The 20,160-nt window shown below is 37.2% G+C and overlaps 2 protein-coding genes across 4 annotated transcripts in view; one reads left to right on the top strand and one right to left on the bottom strand.

Moving 5' to 3' along the window:
• Positions 1–20,160, top strand: part of LOC122570831 (autophagy-related protein 16-1) — a 606,503-nt gene that overhangs the window by 440,293 nt on the left and 146,050 nt on the right. The window lies entirely within an intron of this gene.
• Positions 1–20,160, bottom strand: part of LOC122570830 — a 246,655-nt gene that overhangs the window by 163,411 nt on the left and 63,084 nt on the right. For both annotated transcript variants that reach the window (XM_043733699.1, XM_043733700.1), the window contains exon 2: positions 18,371–18,407. The gene's annotated coding sequence lies outside the window, so the exon portion shown is untranslated. The remainder of the gene's footprint in view (positions 1–18,370; positions 18,408–20,160) is intronic.

Below are 20,160 nucleotides of genomic sequence, written 5' to 3'. Positions count from 1 at the left end.
CACATTCTGACAGCCAAAATACTATTCACATTAGAATAAGAAACATGAAGAATGAGATTTCTCTCTGAAGTATATTTCTAGCGTAAAATAAAATTGTTTACGACTTGAAAAGTAAGACTCGAACGACTTTTTTGTACATCGATCTTTTCCCTCGTTCTGATGTACAGAATCGAGTCTATAAATATTCCTCGAACACTTTACGATACCCTGTTCCGCAAAAGCAGAGTATTAGGTTAAATGATTCAGAATTTTGACACGTCTTATGGGATTTTATGCTCTGGCGATCCTGTGGAATTTCGTACGTCATATTAGGGTATGGCACGCACGTTAATCACCCTGATATTAGCGTAACTCGTAAAGCGTACAAAGCGTCGGGACATAATTTAATATTATTATATTACCGGGACACATAGGCAGTGCCGTTAAAGTGCCGAGCCGCATCAGCCAAGCATCTTTAAAATTAGATTTTCCATCCACCCTCCTATTACCGTCATCGCATCGCCTTCATTCCCGTACCTCTGCGAATGTATCTTCTCCCTTCCCTCCTAACTCTGTAATTACATCGAGAGTAACTTGTTGTGTAATTGAGATATACAACCCGTCAAGTTTGTCTCGTGCAAAATTTCATTCATCGACAACGTAACACGAAGACGGAAGATTTGTGGTGTTCTGCTTATGACGGACCCTTAAAAGAACATGTTATATTAACATATTTATGATTTTTCGAGTTCCAATCGTGTTATCAGTCGCGTCTAACTACTAACAACTAATATTAACAGCACAATTGGAACCCTAAGGATCATAAATTTGTGGTTTAATCATCGTGAAAATTTAAAATCTAAAGTATCTGACTGACTTTTATCTTGCATCGATTACGAGCCAACAACAGTGGAAATCCGTGCAAAGAGAGATAACTCGAGAAAAGTAAACAAAGCAAACTGCGAATATTAAATATGCACGTCAAATTGAAAGATATCATCTGCTAGCTACATCAAAATCAATTTTGAGTACAATACAGACATCAGAATATTACTTAATATCTCTGATATCAGATTCATTTTACGATTTTAACTACGATCAATACTTGTCGACTTGTCGAAGTAGTTGCGTAAAGCAGCCAGCCGACTACTTGGCAGTGGGAAGTTTGGAACGCGTATCGTTTGGTCCGATCTCGTGGCATATTTAAAATATAGCGGAAATACGCGGCATCGAGATCAGTTGCGGCTGTTCCTCCCGTCAAGGGAGGTTCCTGTATGCCGAGGGAAATAATTTTCCCATTCCGAAATAACCTCACCGTGAGTCGAATGGGAGTGAGGAAGCTGGGCTCTGAGCTTGGCAAGAGCCTCGGCATTGGTTCAAAGTGCCCCTAAACCAACCCGCCTTCCGAACATACGTGGTAACTTCCGTCGATTCGCGAATATCGTGAATTTGCAAGGCTCGCCAGCTGCGCGCTAGTTACTCGTTGAATCTACGATCTCACTCCGCCCATGCTCGTGTACCGAATTCGGTATTATATATACGTTTCCCTTGCCACGCGGTGAACCTTGAACTGTAACTGACGAAAAGAGACATTTCACGTTGGCACAGGGAAGTTCTCCGGAAAGACCTATCAGACAACACCTAGCATCAAGCAATAGTCACATTCGTTTATCATATTAGTATTGAACAGCGTTTAACATGGTTGAAATTCTTTTTTAAATTATCAATTTTCTTGATTTTTATCCTTGGTATTTATAGTATTATTTATCCTTAATAGTAGCGATAAAAGGAGAATCGTAGTAGAATATTTGTATAATACTTTTTATGATAATTGTCTGGTCTGGTTCTTTTTGTCTTTCGAATTACTTGATCTACTTCGATCGCAACAATATTTTCTAGATAGATGATATTCGAAGAACGAAGATGATGTAGTTTCGATGAAACGATGAGAAATATTAATGCAAGTAAAATTGATTTATTGCGAGGATAATGAAATATGGTTGTATGTAAGTAAGAGTAGCCATTATATCGCAACAAGTAAAAATATATCAAACGATAAATAAATAATATCGCAACATATATTTGAGAATATGAAAAATTTAGGATAACTGTAGATGAATTTTAAGTATTATGTTAATTACTCCGAAGATAATGCAGTAGAATCTTTCTTATACGACATCCCGTTATATAAATATCTCACAATTGGAACACTCAATTATCCGTACGTTGTATTTACTTAGATTATTCTCTTTGAATCTACCTGGGACCGTTTGTATAGCATATGGCAGTTTAATGACACGGAGACGGAAACGCGTATTGCTAATTGCAGCGACTAAAGGAGACAACCGAGGAACTTGAGAATAGTAAAAGTGCAGTTTCATCATTAAAAAAAAAAAACACAGTACAGAAGAATGGATAGTTACCATTATTAAAAGACGGAAATGTACAATTGTGAAATACTTACATCACTCTGACATAATAAGAGAACACTTACAGTTCAATAAACTTCTCCCACTAATAATGAAATCATCATGCAATAGATCTCTGAAAATTCGCTTCTTCAAACACTCTTTTTCTATTAATCCTTTCTACCCACATAAATTTCATAATTCAACAAGTGATCTTTAGATCAAGAGCCTATTCACGAACAAAAGCCTATTAATATACACATAAAAAGAGGATTCATTTCTAAAAGAAAGAAAGAAAAATTCTGTAAGAATTAATTCGAACAACGTAGGATTCAACAGTACTCTTTAGAATTTTCTCTCAATAAAATGTTAGCAAAGTCAGCCTTCATCGGATTATTATTCCCATAGAACAGAAACACCGCGCATCTATGTTATAGAATCAAAGCCACTTTACCTCGGAATATCCTGAGCACCAAAGCTCTTAGCTTTGATTAGGCGTGGCCTTCGCTTCAAACCACAAACGTACACGCTCGAATCTATCTGTACTATAATCCGTCGTTCTTGAAATTCAACCATCGCCATTATTAATTTTGACGTGAGATGCGCCAACAGGGTCTGGGTTTCACATTTTGCGGCGCGAAGTGACGATCAATTTCACGTGTTCGTGGCGGTGACGTGTCCGGTTGTTTATGTGTTTCGCGTGTCGCGGATACACTGACTATTTATCGAGCAATATCTACATCGAACTGGCCCGAAACTATCGGTTCGGCGTGGCTATAACGTCGCCTTCGTGTCAGCTTTCCTACACGTGCCTCGTAACGAGACACCGTTTGCAGAATTACATAAATTCAACGGATAGAGGGAGTGTTGCATGGTCGATGATAGTTCGAAGTAAGACAGGAAACAAGAATCATGAGCTGTTAGGTTGTCCTCGTTAGCTGTGCAGACAGATACGGTAAACTGTCGAGTCAGAAACTTGTTAGCTACATACTCGATCAAGACGAGTTTTTAAACATAGAAGGATGAGCTGGAATGAGAAAGAGAAAGAGAGAGAGAGGGAGGGAGAGAGAGAGAAAGAAAGAAAAAGTGCGAAACCTTGAAAATCTGCAAAAAGTGTCGTTTCATCAGAAGTTCCGTTGGCTCGCGCGGTTCCGTATACCTGATCGTAAAAAAAATTATACAGGATGTTCTCGATTGTAGAAATGTTTTTATAACTACAGGAGCGTAATTTACAAATGAAAATAAGGAAAAGCTGTCACTTAAATATTCGTTGCAATCGCTTTTCGAAGTTATAAGCAAATATTGGACATAGAGTGAAATATAGATTTTGTATTCCAGACTAGAAATCGTCGTCTCTGTTCTATATGTTCACGTGATGTTTATTTAGATTGATTATTGTCAGAAATAGTTTAAATTGCTTAAACTCCCGTTTCAAAATACAATGCCCGAATGTTTTGGAGACTCGTATTTCGATTTGCGTTCGTTATTTGAATGTAACTTTATAGAAAAGCGTTTGTAGTAAAACTCTATATATTTACACCTATCGGAAAACAGACAGTTCGTACAACTGTCTACACACTGATTCTATCTGCTACGTATGATTTTTGTTCATATGATAAGAGTTTAGGGTAAACAGATTCAATCAACTGAAGTTCATTCGCTCAGATACTGAGACTTCGTTGATACGTAGACTGTTGTATAAATACTTCGTTTCCAAAACGCATTCTGTTGCACATTTTTGCACATCCAAAATTTCCCACGAACGTATAAAAATCCTACTGCCAATGAAATTTCAGAATTTTTCATAGAATACATACAAGTATATAGGTAAAAATGTTCTATGCTAAGTATTGAAACACTTCCGTGAGTTATCCTATGCGTATGTGCCATTACTTCTGGGATAAGCTAATAGTTTCGGAAGTGCTTTCATTAGGTTACGTGGTGAGATCGTTCAAAGGGCAGTCGCGGTATGCACGGCACGAAGCATCCTCGTTCCATCCACGTGAGTCGCCGGAAGACCAGGTTTCACGACTCGTCGCGAGGTTGATCAGTGGATCACGAAGTGGTTGGGTCGGTATCGAGCCCTCCGCCCCGAAAATATACGATGTGTGGAGAAGGAAGAACGGCCAGAAGAAAAGAAAGGTAAATAAGAACCTTGGCGAAATAACGGTACCTAGAGGAAAGCTTCGTCTCATCTCCTGTTCCTCCGTCTTTCTCTCTTCCTTCTTCCAGCTCCTTCTTCGTTCCTTGACGATCTTATGTTTCCCTCACTCTACTTGCTTGCTAGTATTATATTCCACCCGCTGCCGCGCCACGAAGAGAGTCCTATTATTGAGAGCAGTCACGACGTATCGTCCGCGGAAGAGAGGCTTAAGACAGATCGTAACGTATTTCACTTTCTTCCCGAAGGGCTCCAGGATCTCCTTCCTCGACCTTCCTCTTCCATCGTTTTATCCTATTCTCTTTTCACCTCGGCGTCGCGGTTTCTAACGGATGATGCATACAGAGATAGGTATATAGGAGGCTCTCGCTTACCTTTCAAGCTCCAAGCACGAGAAACTTTGCTAATCGAACACGGAAAATCGCGACAGCAACATTGTTTCATGACTAGGTATAGCAGTATACGCTACCCTCAGTTGCCGCTGTCTTCCCACTTTTAATCGAAATCCCGTTGTTCGGAAGGAAACGGTAGAACGACAGACGGGAGAGTAAAGAGGCGAAAGTATACTTACATGGTAGAACTTCATTTATGGGAAGAAATTTTTAGTTAATGTCCGACTAAAACGTTCTACTATTGTCTACTATTGTCATATGAAGGAAAAATTGCAAGTATAATAAGACTCTATTCATTGGTAGAAAATGTTAGTCGCCGTCTGATTGAACGAACTCCCGATGTCTGGATCTGCTTATTTAAATCTGAACTCCTGTTATATGAACAAAGAATCGCTAGTAGGAGAAAGAATCAGTGACTTTCTATTGTATTATATGAACTCCAGTTACATGAACTATTCGTTTCCAATGGATTCAAATAAATGAAATTCTACCGTAGTTGGAGATTTCAACTTCGCGGAGTGTTGGAAATTTTCTTCTTCGCGGAAGAACCCTTGGTGCCATATTCAAAGGATCGTTTCTCTTCTTTTTCTTTGGTCGAGGAAACACGAGAAATTCAACGTAGTTCGCGCGCATGGATTTCGAAAGAACGGGGCAGAAAAAATAAAAAATACGCGATTTCGACGACCTGGCCTGTGAAAGCATCATGTACCAATTCGTCCGTGGCAGCTCTTGGCTGCGGCTATGCGCCTTGATGTTAGATTGGCACTTGTCCAAGGCTCTTCTCTCTTCGTTCGTGCCAGCGTAACCGCGGAAATTTTTGCCTGATTAACAATATAGGTTTCAGTATTTTTCCGCGAGGCTGACTATATTGAAACTCGTTCGACTCTGGCTCGGGAATCTTGCTCGTACATCGTTTACGATCGTTCTGTCGGAAATATCCTTGCGGTGAATGATTACGATTCACCGGAGAGAACGATGGATTTATTTAGAACTGATCGTAAGAGCAACGTTCATACCGAACTAACACCTGCTTAGAACTTGAAACGTATTCTTATGTAACATGTGCATTTTCTCGAATAAAAGCCTCCTCTCATTACCTGAAACCACCTTTCCACAAAGCTGAGCAAGATCCTGTTTACTGGTCCGACTCGTAATTACAACGTACTTGGATCCATATGAACGACTTCCTACCGGTTCCAGTCGGTCGAAGAACTTAACTGTTCAATGTATCTGAAATTCCTTCGGCAACTTTCTGAAGGAGCTGTAATGTATAACGTGTGGAACGTGATTCATTAGACACCAGGTTGGTGCAATTAACTTTTTTTCCTCGGAATATTATTTCTCGGAACGTCCTAAGTATTTTAATCATATAATATTTCATATCGTTCAATATTTACTACTGTTTTTGATAAGTAAAAATAACTGAATTCGTAAAAAACAGTTTCGTTGAATATTGTGAAGAAAATCTCCTGTAGAATAATATCTTTTACGTAGTTTCAGTTCGTTATACGATAGGCTTAGATTAGGTTTTTGAAAAATTTTTGTAACAATTTCATATTTGTTACTTTGCAACATTCTTATCATATAGAATAAATAGATTTGTACGTTTAATTTGATACATAAAATTTAATTTTTTTTTTATTGGAAATACGATATGTACGTACACTTTAATATTCCTGGATAACCACTGGTTGTATGTGTTAACTTATCTTTTTAAATTATTGATACCCTTCGCTGAAATATTATATCCGCTTTTTCTTCCACATTTCTATTGCGAGGGAATGCTATGCAAAGTACGTATGCAACGAAAAGGCGATGATGAGTTTCTTTGTGAACTTGCTAATACTGATAATTATATGGTAATGGTGTACGCTGTATTACAATTGTAAGTACACGAAAACAAGACCGATGAAGCGTCGTAGAGGGCACAATGCTGCACCATGCTATTCAAGACTTGTTTGCGCAGACAACGCGACGTTCTTCATAAAAGAATGGAACATAACCTGAAGCCATTCTTGAAAATGTCTCTTCTTTCATAAATCTTGGATGAGTATTTAAGAACATGAAGCAAGACGTAATTATGAACGTTGCGTTTTAGATGAAAATTCACTCTTGTTCTATGATCGTATAATGATGCATCGAAGACGAGTAAATTAGTTGCAAAAGTTTGTGATACCGTTCTGTATTAGAATTTCATGCACACGTCCTCGAGATGATCATCTCATTCCCTAACACATTAACCGCGAATATTCCGACGATCTCGAATTTTCGAGTCAACGTAACTTTACTAAAGTTTTAAAGTGTTGAAGCTTCGTTATCGGTCTCTCCTCTATCCACGTTTACGAATGTTACACTTTCGCTCCGGACATTCGAGTTTGGATCATATGAGCCGTTCTTCATAGTGATAGCTTTATGCGAATAAAATTAGTCAAATGATTAAAATAAAATCATTTTGGAAACCTGAATGATTAGCTAATCCTGAGCAGATCTGCGGAGAAATTATATTCAACAAAGAATAATATTATTATTTTTATTCGAATATTATGTATAATAGAAAATAATGGAATATAAAGGCAATAATGGAAAATCAATATTCTACATATACTTATAATACATTTTCTGCGTACCAATATATTATTGTTCAATCGCCTCGTCATTTTGAGTTCATTATTAGATATCAATATTTAAATCAAAGAATATGAGTCAATCAAATGCAAAAATATAATCTTTCGGAATTACTAATTTAAAGAAATATATAATTTGGCATTTCATAGAAGAAAAGAAATACCTTACATCATTCAAAGCATCATCGTTGAAAAAGCAGATTAAAAGGCAAAGTATAATTTATTGTCATCTTTCATATTGACATATGAACATAATTTTCGTCACTGAGTTATATATTCGTACCTAATTAACTCAAGCAATGTTATTGTTTACTCTAATAGTTTCCAAAACTCAAAAAGTTGGGAGAAATATTCAAAAGTAAGAAAACGAGCGTAAACATAAAAAAGAAGCAGTAGAAAAGAAATGAAGGCTAGTCACGTGTTGACGCGTGAATGAAGGACATGAAACAAGAAATGCAGGCAGGTACGTGAGCCATGTAAAATCTCGGTGAAATGTTCGCGTGATGACGACAGCCTGTTAAACGCGTAATTTACGGATTATTATACTCGTCGAGTTCATGGGTGTCATCATTGCGGGTCCCGTGCCTCGTCATTGTTGTAACTCGTGTTCGTTGTCAGTATTGACCTTCGTCGTTAACGGTGACCGCAGATTGTAGTTATCGATCGGCCTCCATAGGCAAAGAGTAAACTCAGTAGGCAGTTTTGCCAGTAATATTCCGGCGGCTGACCACGGTACAATGGACGTTTACTCCTCCCTTTCCCCGTCAGTCAACGTACCCTTTCTCGAAAACCCTTGGCCACAGGATGGACGGTGATCAATAACGAGAACGAATGTCTCTAACTTGCCACGCAAACATACGCACGTATATATGTGTCTCTGTATGTAATAGACATCTATACAATCATCTAGGGTTGTTGTACTATGGCTCGCGAAAGTATTTGGATGTCTATCATAGAAAATTTTGAAATTTTATTATCGCTATAATAACACAGCTTTTAAATCGCACTACCTATGAGATGATATCTGATAGTACAAGATGTTTCCAATTTTTATATAATCTACATATGTATTGTACACAGATAATCTGTAAGCGAAGAAGAAAAATATATGTACATAATTTCCAAGCATAGGGGAAAATTGTATACTGTAGAACTCCATTTATCGGAACAAATTTATTCCAGTTAGTGTCGGTCTTCTGCAGACTGAATCTACTTAAGTATCTGACCGTCAACTCCTACTATACGATACTTTCGAAAGCAACTGTTGGTGCACGACTATACATTTACCTATATAACGTTTCATTGTGTCTTTGACAGATTTTCATTTCTTAACCTCCTCCTCCTCCTTCGTAGGTATCGAATATGATACTTATTTCTGGGATCAGAACGTGGACGAACGATGTTGCTTGGATATTGCTAAGGAAAACACACCTACACTGACCCATACCCATATACCAAGAATCTGGCTTTTATTACATTTTGAGGTTTGTTAGCAGTACCCTGGGGCGATATCCAATGTCCACCCTCTTTATCCCGTGCTAGCCCTCTTTTTCTTTCCTTCCATGCAGCTTCGACGTCATAGAGTAGCCACTAGCGATTGTTCATGCTATACTGTGTAAACAGTAGCCGATATTAACGGATGAGCCAGAATTTTCTCTCGATTCGAACTGTTACCAGTTACTATTAGAAAATATTGAACTACGATAAAGCTAAGATAATACGTCTGAAAGATGTTACGCAATACGTGTCTATAGTTCTGTCTACGGTTCTATTTATGGTCTGCAAACAGAGGAATATGAGGTCTACTTGTGCAAGATGACGAATTTATAAATATTAACACAGACTGGTGTCTCTGTTACATAATGGAGATCGAGTATCAACGAAAGGAATATATAGATTTCCGCAAGGCTTTGAGGTAAAATAAAATGACAGAACGTAAAATAAATGCACCGTTCCATTTGTTTAATGTTCTTTCGGGTATTAGAGAACGTGTCAGCGGTACGTGGTATACGTATAAACATCACCTAATAGAAGCAAAGCAATCTGATGAAGCCAATAAGCGTGAAGGAATGCAAGTAGCTCTTCTCCTTTCGTTTCGTTTCGTCTGCAACGTTGGGTCTCTTCTCGCCTCGGCGAGGTCGTTTCATTGGTCTTTTCCTTGCCCCTGGAGCACGTTAAATCTTTTCATTTCGATCTTGAGAGATACCGTATCCCCGTAGACTCGATAAAACGTGGTTAGAGGATGAACACCTCGAGGGAACGGATAATTACATGCTTCGTGTCAACTTTGGCTAGATTGGGATCAGACACTCGGTTACTTTCGAAGAGAGCGGAGCAATTAGAGGACAAGTCTCAATAATGCCAATTTTTCACGAGGAAACTTCTAACAAGGATAAACTTCTCGAAGGCTAGATAATACGACAATAAAGCGTTCTGAGGAACAGTTATTGTGTGCCGAGTCAAAGAGCTTTGTAGAGGGAAATAACTTTTAGCCTTCGTAATATTTCGGCCCCAAAATTGCGTTGACTATTCTCGTTTGACGAGTACCCGGCCAATAAAAGATAAACGGTTATGCTCTGCCTCTTTCTCCTTTCGGATTAATTTCTCCTTTCTTTGCAATAAAGGATCCTCTCGTCTGTTTGATCCTGATCGTATCGAGAGGGAAAACAGGCAAGCTGAGCAAGGAAATAAAAGATTGCTCTATTCACCTTAAAGGATTCCTCTTTATTTCGTTTTGATACAACGGGCCATGATGATAGAATTCTTCCGAACCATTCGCTATTCCGTTTCGATTCGCTTCATCTTCCGTCTTGCGGCCTGGATATCTATGCGAGGTATAAATATTCAGCGAGGCACGAGCGCATAACCACTCACGTGAAAGCGACGTGCACTCAGTCATACATATTTAGGCTGAATAATTATAAACAAAGCGACAATCCTGCTATATTGTACGAAGAGCCCGTGAGCATTTTGTTCGCGCGTTCAAACAATCAGTGATAGTAGCGTCGAACTTTCTAAGCCACTATTTTCTCATCAGACAGCAAGCGAATAGTTCAGTGCAGTATAAGTTTAGTTTAGTAGTTTGGTACATACTGGAAGATGTACGCAAAAACATTTAGAAGATAAATTATTAAAAGGACAAGATCAACGAATAAATATTATATTCTACGTATTTTTAATGTGCTACAGACTTTAGGAATTAAAGAGTTAACAGCAATAAGACAGCCCCACTTTAAAGGATGATATAATACTTGAGTTGCGAAAAGGACCAAGTTGCAAATTATGAATTATGAATAATTACAAAATGACTACAAGACACTATAAAACTATGTAAAATGATTTTTGGTTTTATAATAGAGTGAATTGAGATTGAGTAACATTAAAATGATCTAGATAAAGGAGGGCCATAGATTTAATACCTAATTTCGTTCATGCAATCTAATATTCAAAGAAAATTAGTTGACATCGATATCAGACTCATATGAATTCACATTTAAAGAACAACTTGAATCTCAAAAATTGAATATCTATTTATTTTCGAATAATATTATCGAAATAATAACTATCGAAATAATAGAAATTGTTGGAAAATGGAGTTACAGCTGAATATATATTATAGCAACCAGAGAATAGCTTATAATAGCTGGAAACCCTTTAATTTTTAATCACAAGAGATAACAATTTGCGGCTGACGAGACAAGCAGGGATTCAATGAAGTCTAGTTCCTTTCAAAGGATAAAAGGTAGCTCTCACGTTTTGGCCTACGATTTGGAATTCCATCCGGAAGAGACGCGATCCGAGGCGAAACAGGATTATTCGACGTGGAAATCATATAAATCTCCTCATTAAGTTTGCCAGAGAGTCTTGGCAATCTAACTTCGATGAGCTATCCGTGGTGAACTCTAATTGGCTGACGTGCGCCGACCACAGATTAGAACTTCTTCACTTTCGTTCGTGTTAATCAAAAGCGTCCTGACGATCATCCATTGACCGCAACACTTATCCGCCATGGTGACCAACGATGCAAATCGTCTATGCTTCTCGAAATTCCGCTGCAGAACCGTGCACTGATCGCAGTAAAATTGGATTTGTCGCAGTTCCTCTTCGCTGTGCATCCAACGGCACTTCTCTGTAATTTCGCCCTGGCGTGATGCCGTTTCTGCTTTCGACACGCTACAATCTCTATACGAAACCGTTAGTCGAACGAACTTCTCTTTGAGCGATGATGAGTAAAAGATAACATCGAGCTCGATCTTTGAAATTTTAGACGCTTGAAATTTTATCGCGGCGAGAGAAAGTGTTCTGATTTTCTGGTTTTAAAGTCTCGTAATTGTCCGCAGTAAAAATAAGAGTATCGTTTTCTTATAGGGAAACTGTGGTGAACAAGTTCTGATCCTTAGAAATGTTGTTCCGTATTGAACGTATAACGTGTAATTTTCTTAGTAATTTTTCCAATATTTGTATTAGACAAGTAATCTTATATTTAAATCTTGCAAACCTCTTTATAAATAAATTTAAGCAACGTGATTTAAAGACGAGTATAATTCTGTTGCCATTAATTGCAATCAATCTAAATATGAAATAATTTCAACCAGCATGCATTGCATTGTTCTTTGTTATCAATACATTCAAATAATATCTTCGAATTTTATGAGAAGTTATATATAAACCTCAAGGAAGATTGCAAAATCTAATAAAAGAGGAACTAAAACTATTCGACCTAAAAAGGACACATAAGAATCGGAGCAGGAATATATCTAGAATGTTTCAAGAAAATGGTATCTCGGTGTGCGGAGTAGCTAAATCTTCGTATAAATCACGAAGGCGGGATTTCAAGTTCGGATTATCGGTCGAAGAAAGAAAGAAAAACGTGGAGCTCGTCTAGGTAATCAATTTGTTGGAGCTAAGAAACGCGTTTAGATGCAAACCTATCAATCATGCTCGAAGAGGCAATCGTAATAAAAGATGGAGACCGGCTGGATGAAAGAAGATAGCGGAAACAGGAGGAATGGGGGTACGTTAAAGCGCGTTGGACAACGTGACAAAAACGAGGCTGGAAAAACGTCCTCGACGTCAATTTTCCAGGCAACGTGGATGGGTGTCGGAAAGGACATCCTCGTCAGTTGTGGACAGAACCTTCGGCCCGTCTTTTACGACTTTTTAAGAAGTCAACAAAGTTCGACAGCGAGTTTTCGCACAATGGCTGCCTCGGATCTTTCCGCCGTTTTCTCATTCCTCGTTTCTCTCGAGGGAGGAGAACGATCTTCTGCTCAGCCATTGTCTTCGTCGCGTCGTCGAACGTCTTCGCCATGGAACTCCAGAAGCTGGGCAATACCGAGCCCTTTATGCCGATTGTCCTAGATAAAGTTTTCAAGGCGAGCTTGTTAAATTGTTTTGAAATTACTGTCGCGCCAGGGTCCGTAATTAAGTTTGAAACTTGAGGCTCGTTAGAAAAAAAAAAAAAAAATGAAGAAAGAAAGAAAGATGAAAAAAGAACTGCATAACAAGGTAAGCAGATCGATCTGATAGAATGAAGTTCGTCAAAACAAAGTTTGATAATTTCCCAGTTTCTTAATCGGAAACTTTCTTCTCTCATCGCCAAAGACCCCCTGCCCCTACTCTGCTCATCGAGTGGTTCAATGTCGTGCATCATTTCGCCCAGTGCACGCCAAATTCAATATCTCACGGGAGTAATCCTGTTTTCTGTTGGAACGGATCGGCACGCTCGCTAGTCCCGTTAAGATTCTTCATCCCTTAGTCACTTCCGCGAGTCTAGCTACCTCCAGAATGCAGTATTTCGCTCGCTTGCTGGATGATCGAGCACCTGGACAGCGAAAGTTCCGAGATGAATTGGCTTGTCTCTGGCGGTTAGCTTCCAAGGAACCATTCACTGTTGCGTGGTAGCTTGAAACGCACGGCTGCATCGACGGACCATCGGCTATCGTCGTTGGTCAGTTTACTCGGACCAGGCAATTCGAAGCGTCGTTTCGTTGCCAACAACGTGCCTTCGCCGTCGCTAATTCAACCTCAACGAGTTGATGCTGACCGATAATAATATTCCATTACAGCACTGAGACCGTACATCACTGGTCGTCACGCGGATCGTCCACAACACGATACCATCTACATGAGGCGTTAATTACGTGCCGTCCTACCGCGTTACACAGCCACTGGATATATCTTTGGCCAGGTGGAAACGAGATGTTCAGAACCGCTTCTCCACGTCCATCTTTTTCTTCCCGCTGTTCCGATTTTGTTTCGTTTTCTTCTACGATTTTTTCTACCCTTATTCGCTAACCAGCCAATCCTCCTGCCCTCATTTCTCTTATCTTATTCTACCTCTATATATGTATATGTACAGCTGGCGTATGCTAGTTGGTATAACTTTAAACTCTCGTGTTATAATCGTCTCTGATTCTTCTTCGAGCAGTGGTGCAAACGAGAATGTTGAGCGCTACAGCGTGGCAGTTACGAATGACACCGATAAGCTAATGATTATTTCGACTAATGGTGGAGACAGTAATTAGAAATTAAATCGAGGAGCCATTTTCAAGGTATAATGTATCCATTAGTGATACGAAATGGAAACTTTCTGGGAATGAATCAGATATTTAGTTGATTTTTCGTTCACGATACAGCGATGTATGTTTTATGGACGAAACAGTTATACTTCAAATAGAATATAGTTGTTACTTACGTTTTGTACGTTAATTAGAATTTAATGTAATAAAATGTGGTCGCACGAGTGCCATATATGTTTATAATATTTTAAACGTATTAATATGTACAATTTTATAAAGAGTGCAGAATTTTCATTTAGTAATTATCGTATTTCTTATATATTCTATGAATGCTACAAATGTATATTTCAGTTCAATAATCGAGAGCATCTAAATATAATATAATAAGTATCTTTTAATGATTTTATCAGCTTTTAATAAAAAAGCATAAAAGACCAATAACAACTGGTTTAACGTGTTGCTATAGACTGTACAAAAGGAAAAATTATGACAGTTATAATTTACAATTAATTGCTAAATAGGAGGATAAAAATTTATTTGCAGGTGATGCCGTTATCACTGATTTACGATCTTACGGATAAACGTAGGTACGGCCATCATTCAAATTAATGTTTTACTTTTATTATTAACATACATATGCTGCATGGTAATCACTGTTTAACGAACGCACTTGTACAGCAGCTGCCAAACGCGGGGTAATTGAGGTACAGGACAAGTTTGATTGCCGGGAGTCGGTTGAACTGTAAACGATATAAATTGAAAGTAAATATAATTTAATTGCCTGCATTATTACGAACGTAATCGAGCATATATTGACGTTTCGATCGCATCACGAAACACGAAAGAAGAATATTTACCGTGAACACGTATCGGTGTATAAATTGAATATTTAATTTCACATTTATGAAGTAATATCTTTGGGGAATTTATCTCTCGGTATCTATTCTTACCATCGATTATCACGGCTATAACTAGCGATCTGTTGTTCTAATTTTATAGGCCATAATTCCTTTTAAAGACTAATTTATTAGCCAATCACGAGTAAATGTACGTAGTTTTAAGTCAAATTTACTAGATTTGGTACCAATACAGAATAAAAGGAAAATTTATCTATGTGTGAAAAATATGAATGTGATAATTTCACTTGTAAAAGAGATGATCGAACTCCAAAACTGTGTTAAGATGAAGAGAGAACTTGCTGTTCACATTATTAAGAAGTTCTAGATGATTTTTCATCGTGGTTAATAGATCGTGTAAAACGAGAATCGTGATGCTCTTTCGATTATTTCTCGCGTAATAACAGCACGAGCTCTAATTATTCGATTTATCACAGCTTCATGAAGCGTTAGGTTGGTAAACGTTGAATGTACTGTTACGTTTATCAAATCACGTGTTTATGATTGGATCGGACGTAATGGACGTATATTATGGCAAGCACCAGATCTGAGACTATTAGACTTCTTTCTGCGGGGAAAATTTAAAAGAAGATGTTTACCGACAATAACCTATCATTCTGGAAGACATAATGGATCAAATAATTAGAGCTTACGTTGTTATTACTCTGGCAATAATCGAAACACCATCGCAATCCGCGATTGCTCTTTTCAGACAACGTACCATCGCTAATGGACATCATTTTCAGATTTATTAGTATAAACAGCAATCTTACTGGAATTATACTAACACTCTCTTTTGGTATTTAGCTTCTAACTGGTATAATTGTGATCATAAGTAGTTACTATAGTTTAGATGAGATTTAAATTAGACTGTTTAATTTTAATTCGTACATACATATAATGTTGTCCATGTTTTATGTGATAAATGTCATTGGTACTTTTTGTCAGGATACTTTATTTTACAGAATGTACTTGCTTCATTTAAAAAAAATTCAGATTGTCCTAAAGTATCTTTCAATATTTCGATAATTTATTAGAAACAAAGATACTTCATCGAATCGTCATTAAACGGTGGCAGGCAGAAAAGTTTTCGTTTTACTCGAACAAAAGCCAGAGAAGCTGATGATTCGTTAATGCATGGTTGATATCTAATTGTCAGTGGCGTAATTATTCTGGAAACTCGATCAACGATCAAATAAATCGATTACATTCGCGGAACGGACCCATCCTACATAATCGAGTTGAATCCTCATTAAAAGGAGCAAATTGACAATTCCTCGTGTATCGACTCGGGCCAATCGAAGCGTGCGTGGCACGCTTACGAGGCATTTATACACGCTACGTATCCTATAACTTGGTTTATCGTTGAAACGTCTGAATCACTAGCTTCTTACGTATCTTGAAATCAAACCAATCTAACATCTCCGCTAATTTACGCCGCCAGCAATTTAATTCGTCAGTGAAATAGTCACACTAGCGGTGGCAAATGTCAGAGGCTATTAGAAGAATAGATAGAAGGAAAAATTATAGCAAATCTTATAGAATATCCTTAGAAATGTACATGCCCTGTCACTTTATAAGATAATTTTATTTTACTATCAAAAAATGAATTTATTTGTCAACAGATATAATATACATCTTAGAATAATTAAACGTTACTAACATGACAAAAATATTTAGCATAAAGATTACCAGCATTCATAGAGTTACACGCGTATCGATTTTAAACTCTTTTGTCAGTCATTGTACGTTAAAGAACAATTCCATTTGAATGTCAATTTAATTCAATTATAATACATTTATCATATTAGATATAACAATCCGCTTGGTAAGATCTGTTGTTCGTGGAATAAATTGTATAGAAACATTTGAATATTTATATCTCGAATAAGTGTTGTTAAAATATGATTTTGATCGTTCAATGTCTATAATATACATATATACTCGAAATTAAATGGTTGAAGAAAAAAGAAATATTAATATATATCTTTTCATGAATTTTTATTGCGATGAAGATATTAACACATCATTTTATTGGTTCCATTCGCTTGGCCATTTGAAATAGTTCGGTTTATGGCTATTGACAGTTTGTGGACGATAGGATGTCAAATGTATAAAGCCATTGAATGAGAAAATGAATAACGTGAATCCGTTCGGGTGAAAGGACTGCAACGACTGTCAGGAGACTTCGCGTCGGGAGAGAAATCTAAACTGCACTTTCGTGCGAGTAAACTTTAAGGAGTCATATGTCAAGATGTCGCACCGGATGACAGAAATTCCCTTTAGTTACTGTCGCGATAAAGCGTTTCTTTATTTTGAGAAAAGAAGATGTAAGTTCGCGTTGACACGACAGAGAACAAAGAAGAGTCGTAGGTTGAAGAAACCACCAACTGCTTATTACGAGTCTTCTTTATCATTTATCTTTACGACGAAACGTTACAGGATACTGATATTAAATTTTTCAACTTTAATAGTTGCATCTGAAAGGAACAGAGATAACAAATATACGAAAGGTTCAAAATTATAGCAATGTAAGAATTTTAAGAATTTTAATTAATTTCGTTCTTCAGTTAATTTTAGTCTTATACCCGAGCTGGTTTATTATTATACGTGTTGGTTGGTTTATTAAAAATTGCAATAGTCAGTGTATATTAAAATCACTTTAAATACAAGCACAGAGATAGTATATGCCGGTCGAAATCGTCGCTCGCTCAATGCTACTGGTCAACTCTACGCTATTCGACCGTATGTCTCGCTATATTGATCCGCTATAATGATTGTCCTAGAGAGTATGTTCGTCTATTTGTATCTACCGGTGGTATTGTAAAAAGTACAAATGTAACTCCGGTTGACGATCACAAATAACGGCGATAATGTTTTGTCAGGAGATCGTTTACCTTTGAACTTAGCAAACCAAAACAATGTTGACACTCCAATTCAAATCTTCCATTGACTCATGTGCCGCTACATACCTAATAATGTTGTGATATGTTGATTTTATGATGATTTTATGTTCGATGAATTGCGGATGTTAAAACCATAATTATTAATTTATCGCAGAATATGCTGTTTTACCACTGACGACTATTTGAGTATTAAAATCACTGTCTATTTCGAAGAAATAGATTATGAATTATCAATAAGTTATGCACAATATTAAAATGTAAATAATTTAGAAGACAAATAATGATCGATGCATTAGCAACGTATGAATATTTATTATTTTCACGCTTGCATAGCGTTTATCATTAGCATTTGTCATTTATTTTAAAGTATATTTCATAATATTCGTATATTATTAGCTCCGTTAAACTAATTATCGTTAGTTTATTGGTAATGATCACTCAATTACAAATTAATTTCGATCAAACATAAAATAGTTTACTTACCAATATCAACGCAATAGTTGGCTCTCCTGAACCAGTTCTGAAACAGACACAAAAATATTCCAATTAAAAATGATATTAAATAAATAAAACAGGTATGTTTCTAAAGAAAGTAAAATCATGAGATAATGTAACAAGAATGACGAAATATATTGTGTATATTTCGAACAACTCTACTACAGTAACTTTCCTAAAATTGATCGCTGTACTTGTAACATAACTTTCATTCTTTTGAAGCCATTGATTTCAGATGGCTCCATAAATAAAACCACACTGGTTTGAAATTTCAGATTCTAATGGTAAAGTGTTCAATATGTCTTGGATATATCCGTTTATTTGAAGATAGATTTATTCGAAGAATAGATCATACACCTCGTTTCACGCGGATAGCTCTCACATAAAGACATTCCAAGTAATATACCGAGCGGCACGTAATACCATTACAGTAAGTTATTAGTGCTACTGTAATGACACGTGCAATACAGTTAGCAATATCGCACGCGAGACGCGAAACGCTTGTGAATATTGAAATGGTATGCGTGCATCAGCCCCATGAAAATCGCAACTACCTTCCAGCGATCACGTCTATTTGAAGTGTGTTCTAGCTACATTAACTAGTCTTATCTACACGTGTTGCGATGCAACGAGAAGAACATATATTTTAATCTGTTCTATGTTAGATCCAAATACAAGTGAATTATCTATCTCCAATAAATTGTATTACGTGATTAATTGATAGACCAGAACTTGGAAGGAATCACGTAACCATGATGGATGTTAAGTGTGTAGATAAAATAGATATTGGGTTTGAATTATTGATGTGTCGTGAAGTTGATTCAAAAGACAGAAACATAATGAATTAATGGGTTTTCTTAGTTGCAATGTGTGTTAAGAAAATTTCTATATTTTATTTAACAATTCTTTTACTTTCTGCTGGAATTATCGGAAAATTGCTTTGGATCTCCATTCTTTGGATAGCTTTACATCGAGATCATCGATATCGTATAATTTTTATTAAGAACATTTTAGTTTTATTCATATTTTTTGACACATTTAACTATTCTTAGCTAAACTCGACACACTGTGTATAGCAAGATTGAATTATGACACAACAATAGTGAAACCATTTTCACTCGTCATAGTCTGTTTAAATCCTTTCCTTATGATCTCCTTTCCGCTGCGTATACTGCGAAGGAAAGGAAAGCGAGTTATTGTTTCACGGTCGGATTAAAGAATAAATAGTATCCTGTGCATCTCATAACGATCTAATAACGAGTCTCACGAATCCAGGTATTTTCGATGGTTTTACATGAATTATAATCTCGCGGTTGGTTAGACACCTGGCCAAGTCAAACCAGCGATAAAGCCATGAAAATTCTGGCGTCGTATTATCACCGGGTCTAAGAAATAAACGTCAGCGGAAGACCTCCGCTGAACTTTTTAATATGACACATAGCCTTCGTACCAGCCGTTATAAGAAGTCAGGCTACGGAATTTAAATTCTTTTCACAGTTTCTCGGAGAATCCGCCTTAGAAAACGAGCGAAGAGGAAAAGAGTGGATAGGGGTGGATAGGGTGGGGGTGCAGAAAGAAATATTAATTCCAGGTTTTTCTCTTGCCCTGCCTGTAAGAAGGTGCGACTATACGTGGCTCTCATATTCCAAGTAGCGGAGCTTGCGAGGGACCGAGTCAAGAAGGTTGAGATGACGAATAAATTTCCGTCTATGAAAGCTGGTAATGGATGAACACGGACCTCCAGCTAATAACATCTATCAGCGTGAAACTTTTAAATC

This window comes from Bombus pyrosoma, linkage group LG9 (genome assembly GCF_014825855.1).
Source record: "Bombus pyrosoma isolate SC7728 linkage group LG9, ASM1482585v1, whole genome shotgun sequence".
Classification (NCBI taxonomy): domain Eukaryota; kingdom Metazoa; phylum Arthropoda; class Insecta; order Hymenoptera; family Apidae; genus Bombus; species Bombus pyrosoma.
Note: the sequence above shows the minus strand (reverse complement) of the source record. Positions and strands in the feature narration are given on the sequence as shown.